Below are 6,710 nucleotides of genomic sequence, written 5' to 3'. Positions count from 1 at the left end.
GGAGCCTTCAATTTAGTGGATTCTGCATCGTATTGTACTGCATTGAATTTAATGTTGACTTTATTAATTGGGATCAATGGTAGACTACCCTACCGAAGTAACGATATGGAATTGGAGGATAGCTCTCTGTATCATTTTGCAGTGACCTTTTTATCTAAATATACCTTGAGATATGGAAAAACAGATGACCGACTAATCCAAAAATAGTGTTCTGACACACTATGTGCCACGCGAATCAATGCAGTTTTTCGCACAACTACATGGACAGAACGAGGTCATTGGTCTACAATGGGACTACGATTTGCTTCATCGCCCATACGGTACATTTTATCCGTCAGGCTATCAGACGCATTCGCTATGTGGTCAACCAACTCAAACGTTCCACATGAATGCTCGCCACGTGAAATGAAAATTGAGGGAAACTGATTGGTTGGATGAGTGCTGAGGATTTCCGGCTAGGTTGCGATATAACCATTCAGTTCTAAAAATAGGCCAAAAGTTGGGATTCGTGGACTTCCAACTGTCGGTGAGTGCAATTATGTTAGTATTCTGTTTACTACCGCGTACAAGACTGCCAAGTAGTAACAACCCTGGGTTTGGCTCGATTTGGACGCTAGAAGCAAGGGCTAGAAAGTACTCACCTGATTGCTCAGCACTAATTGCAGAGTTAAGAAGTGAATCTCAACAGTGTTCAAAGGGATCACATCACAATTATCTAATGTCCTTCAAAAATACATTTATTCTAATTGACCCAGGTATATACAAATTGGGGGTTCTTGTGGTGATTCGAAATCATACCGTGTACAGCATCAAACGCTATCGTTGACAACCCCAACTGTTATATTATCACCCTTGCGCTACATCAGACTGTCTCGGTGTGATTCGGTCGACTATTTTGACCCCTTCCCTGTGTCAAAGAGGCTTCATTTCCTACTACAATGGCACAGAGCCTCAATACGCAGTGATTTCAAATGGACGAATAGGAGACCCAGACAATGGTGCAATTTGTTACATCACCCGATCTTTGGGTTTACCGGTTCACTTCGTCTGGCATTACAAATTTTGTGCGACTTTTTGAGTACAGGGAAAATTAGTTGAGCAGGTAAATGCTACAATCCATGTACTGTTCAGCTGCGAACTAATGGTCGGCGTTTCGCACGATTTGGTACTTGAAAATTAGGGTGGGGATTTGCTGGCGAGTAGAGCTGATGTAACGCAGCCAAGGATGGCATGCTTTGTAGAGACTCATTAAATAATGCTACAATCCATGTACTGTTCAGCTGCAAACTAATGGTCGGCGTTTCGCAGGATTTGGTACTTCAAAATTAGGGTATGAATTTGCTGGCGAGTAGGGCTGATGTAACGCAGCCAAGAATGGCATGCCTTGTAGAGACTCAGTAAAGAGGCATTTAGGCATACCTCAAGGGCCGTCGCTTGGAAGTACACATTTGGTAGCGTTGCAAAATCTCACCTGGTCTTTAAACATGAGGGCAGACAAGAAAGGCGCGCGCGCCTGCAGCCAGCTTTTATCTGTAAACCATTAGTCTAGAACTCTGCGTCGTTCTGTCTAGCAGTTGAAGTTGACCCACCACGCTAATCTCGAACTGCATGGATAATGTCTCCTCTACTAGTCTGTCTCAGCATATTCTCACAAAACTGATTAGTTGAGTATTCAAACGTCCTTCCTAAAGGTATAAAAATCGTAGCAAGCGTTGCAAGTAACTAAAATACACTCATATACTGGAATGTACTAAAGTTGCATGAGAAAGTAGGTGTATAATGCAGTCCATATTTGAATCTGTACACCAAAACCCCTGAATGGGGATCTAATCTAAGTGACTGTCGAGCTAAGTGTTAAACTATATACACGGCGACCAGACAACAGGCCTCCATTGTGCTCACTCATATCCATTCCGTGCCCAGTTATTCGGCGATGCGCTTATTCGGTCAGGCTTCAAGTTTTCACGCCTGAATACATTTTATTGAGAAGTGGTCATCATAAGACTGTTCGGTAAATTGTGATACAGGCGAGATATATGACATAATATCCTCTATAGATGAGGGGTACCAAAAACTCTGGTTAGATATGCCACGATCCAAAAACGGAATTAAACACCGCAAATTCGGTTCAAATCACACGAAGGAATCCAAATCAGGAAAATTGATGTTTCCAACTTTTCTGAGTTTTCCTCAGGTTTTTGTCCTTAATTACTCTTAAGTACGGAGGAAATTTTACTGAGTCTTTCTCTATGCTGTGTTTGATAAGATAGCATCTGGCTCAGTAGTGACGTCATATTCTGAGCATTCTTACGTAAATCTGACTGAACAATATATACCGGAATTTCCACAGACAGAACTCTTCCATTTATGTCACTGCGAATGTCGCCGGAAAATTCATTTTATGCAGGTGAATTGGGTGGATTACTTGCGATGACTTTCACTTGTCAATTGAGTAGGCAGAAGCAACCAATAAATCACATTACAGAAGGAGGTTCAGAATGGAATCAATAAATTCACGAGATAATAGCATGGACGGATTTTGGTAGGATGAGAAATCTATGTTATAATAAAATAAACTACAATGGAATTGTCGGAATCTTGTTTTTAAGGAGGAGAAAACATCAAAGGGAATTTGAAATAAATAGAATGAGCCCTAATAAATAGACTTCAAAAAGTATGAAATATTGTGACCGTATCAAGTCAGTTCGCAGCTTTACCAGTTGAGCCATAGAAAATCAGCCGTCACCGACGCGGATTTCCGCAGACGAAGTAAGGCACTTGGACAAAATCGCATGTGGACTTTCAGACACTTTGTCCGGAACATGTGCGGTGTTCCGAATGCCGTCATAAGAAATTGGTTAGCAATTGGGCAAACTTTGGGTATATTCTGGATTCACATACTCACACACTAGAGATACTTGTGTGCCAAGCGCTAGCCTCTGGTCCTAAAAGCTAATAAATTTCGATTAGAAAGTGCCCAATAGTGAGAGTTTTGTGATTCGATGTGAGCCACAATAACGCTTTTAACGCATGCATGCCCTACACTGGCAGCTTAATCATCTACTCATTCATTCTGTAAGCAGTATTTGCTAGCTCCGGTCCTGTCAAACGGCATCTCTCTTTCCACCGACATCATCCACCTCTGGGTCTATACTTAACACATAAACGCAGCTAACCATTTCGACGTAACGCTTAAACTGACAGAAATCTGAAATCATTTATTAAATAAAAAATCACTCTTCCGTGAAATAGGAACACTCACATTTGTTACGGCGGCCATGTTGGTAACATTGTACACGTATGAAAGATTTCGGACAAAAAAACGAACATACAATACTTTTGCTGAAAATATTTAAATCCCCAGAGAATTGGTTGAGGATTTTTTAAGCGGCGTTATCAGTTACAAAGTAGTGTTTTTATAGTGAAATTGTGATCGGATCTCTAGAAACCCAACTACGTTTTAGCATTGTGGGCAATTTTGTTCGAGAAAATAAGTCCCAGTTTTTGAATGTACTGTGAGTCTGACAGGATAACCGTTGTAACGAGGAATTAGTGTTAACCTCACGAGCTCTCCATTTCAGATGTTCGAGACAACAGGATCAGTTTCTGACCTTTGATGATGATGGGGTTCTAACCCAACGACCACCACACATTGGTTGGTTTGATAAAAAATCTATACCAAGGTCAACTTAAGTTTGCCCTCAATAAAGAGATGTGTGCGATGCCTCTTTGTGTGCATAGGGTCATTAAAGGCAGAGAAGTCAGTGGTTCCGTTCCGTATCTCCATCCCTATGGTAAAAACGAATTCTCCTTTATAAACTTTCACCCATTTATTCTCATTCCTAGGATTTGGTGAAATTTTGGAATTACGAAAACCTTCATCGCATTTGCGAATAGGTCATCAGAAGATTATACCGGAGACGCCAATCGAATGATTGTGCGAACTGGCCCTGTAGGTTTATTTCGTAAATTTGAACCAAGAAGAATAAATCTCTAATGATCCGAACCCAAACTTACGCAATTTTACCAGACACAAGGCAGCTTTTTAACTCGCCGATATTGATGGCTATGGAAGGTCTCAGTGCCAATAATGAAAATATCTGCAAGCGATTCATGCTGTTGCATAAAAATTACACAAGATGGTAAACTTTTAGCTCACAAGCCAGTAAGTATTTTCCGGCGATATTGTGAAACTGAGTGGCCGGTTCGTTAGCTTTTATAAACTCATTTTTACTGATACATTTCTGATTGTTAAGTCAATGCAGTACTTCAATTGTTGCTCATAAAGTTTCAAAAGACTAGCGGGTTGTTGTCGCAGGAAGTAAAAACAGCAATCAGGTCAAAAACGGTAGAATACTCGGAAAGTATTTTGAAACAACCAGTTTGTATTTTGTTTTTCTAACCAGTAAGACGTGATAACCATATTCTAATTCCTGAGCATATTCATGAGTTCAAACGACAGAAGTGTCATGTACGCAAGATGGTGGTATCTGATCATCAAAATATTTTTTCTGATTCGGTTTCAATATATACACTACAGTGACTGGCTGTTAACCAATTGAAACCGCACTATACATGCAGATTTGTTCCTGGGAGATGAAATTCTAGCGTTGTTAGTGATCGCGAAATCTTGGGTAAATTGGCAAAACCTTTCCAACAAACATTTGTCTTACTCGTAACCTTTGTTCAAACTCTGGAAAAATGCAGTCAAGCGAAACATTGTGTAAACTAAATTTCGCAAGGTTCTTCTTAAATGAAAAAAATTAGTTAATGAAAAGCTTTGCAAGATTTTTCGCTAGGTGTGACCGTGTAAGGGCACCGTCCTTTATTCTCATGCTTTTAGGCAAGAATCAGGGGTACTTTTTGAAGAACAAGCAAGAAAGAACAGGCGATTCGGCAGAAATATACCCTGACGTATGATTAACCCAAAGAATGAGGCGATGATTTATCCATTAGGTGACAAAAAAACCACTTGATGAATCAAAACGTAGATCGACATGAAACGAATTATTTTGGACAGTTTGGAGGTTGACTGTTTGACCGATGGTGGAAGTGGTACCAGGGACTGTCTAATGGCCCCGAGTGATATAAACTGTCGATCCACTTGACAGACGTTCGGCGAGTCCATGCAAACTTAATCGGACATGTGCAACGTCGGACAAAATCTCACCCGCAGTCGCTCTGGCCAATTAAATTGTCGCAACACTCACAAAGACTAACGAAACCTGCCAGTAGCATCCGCTGTGAATCATCAAGTAAAGCACCCTAAATTGGAAGACTAAGGAACCAAACACAATCAGAACTAATTTGGAACTCCTCCAACCCATCAATGCTTGGTACTTCAAGATTTTGGCAACCACCCCAAACGACAAAAGCCGTTAATTAAAACTCACAACTGATCTAGTGCACTTAAATGAGGATATATTACTGATTGGTTTTCTGTCTGCTGTAAAACCTGGTCAACTTGATGACCTGTTCACTTGGCCTGATGAAGCTTTCTCAAACGCAAAACGTTATCTAATTAAAGACTACTAATTGTTTACCAATCATTTCTGAAAAGAGGAATTTTTAATCGTTTCTAACCATTTTCCAATTGATTTCGAAGTATCTGTTGTGGTTCAGTTGGCAGACCACTCATCCGATAAGCCGAAGTTTTGCGTCCTGATCAAGTACTTTTTCAATGCGTTTGCAATGTGTGTGTTAGAGTTGGCGTTTAAAAAACGGGTTCATACTTTTTAGTTAGATTATGGTGGTCACAGCTTGCACATCCTTCAAGGGTGAATATCGAATTTATCAATGGTTAATTTATTTCCTTATCGATTATCCATATAAGGCTGTCTCGGGTATTTGCTGATGTGGCTCAAACTTTTTAAACAACATAATTGATTTCGACAAAGTTAGGTGTGGAAAAACTCAGCGCATATGTTTGGTACAAAAATCAATCAGCTGATCAACAAATGCCGGTTGTGTTCGGCATCTGTGGGTTTAATCGAAAGTTTATGATCCTACTAACTTCTCACACAAAGTGGTCTGATCATAAAAACATTTGAACTGAAATGATTTGTGCACTGGAGTTTTTTGCTCCCGGTCAGAAGCATGTGTGTGTGCTCACACGCGATGGAATTTAGTGCGGTTTACGAAAAGCTACACTGTCATTCTGAGCAAATATTTACCAAGAATGCCCCAACGTTTAAAATATAGGAGAGTTCAAAATGAGCAAAATACAAGTGTTTGAAGAGACCTTTACAAGCACTCAAAAAAAAAGAGTTACAAGGAAGTTTCACTGCTTTGCACGTTGCATGAGTATGACAAAATCCTTCTGCTGCACAAGATGAGTAGAACATTTGAACACACTGACTGATTACCAAACTTTTGAAATATCTCTGCCTGGAATTCGGACCAAACCATCTCGAAATTGGTATTTCTGTGTTTACTTGCACCACATCATTTGGGACGTAATAACTCTGCATAATGTACGTTCAAATAGTCTGATCTCCAAAAGATTGAGGCCGCAGTGAGAGAATCTTTTGCTGGGAGCATATAGGTAGATATTTGCCAAGTTGGTCAGTGGGATGGCAGAACTTTGGGTTAAAGCAATTTTGAATTTAGGGGATATTACAAACAACAGAATTTGGTATGGGTGCGATAAAAATGTGGTAAAGGAAGAATTAAGTGCTGAAAAATCTTATGTTTCGCTATTTAGCGCATTA

This window comes from Opisthorchis viverrini (genome assembly GCF_000715545.1).
Source record: "Opisthorchis viverrini unplaced genomic scaffold opera_v5_110, whole genome shotgun sequence".
Lineage (NCBI taxonomy): Eukaryota > Metazoa > Platyhelminthes > Trematoda > Opisthorchiida > Opisthorchiidae > Opisthorchis > Opisthorchis viverrini.
This window is presented reverse-complemented; position numbering follows the sequence as displayed.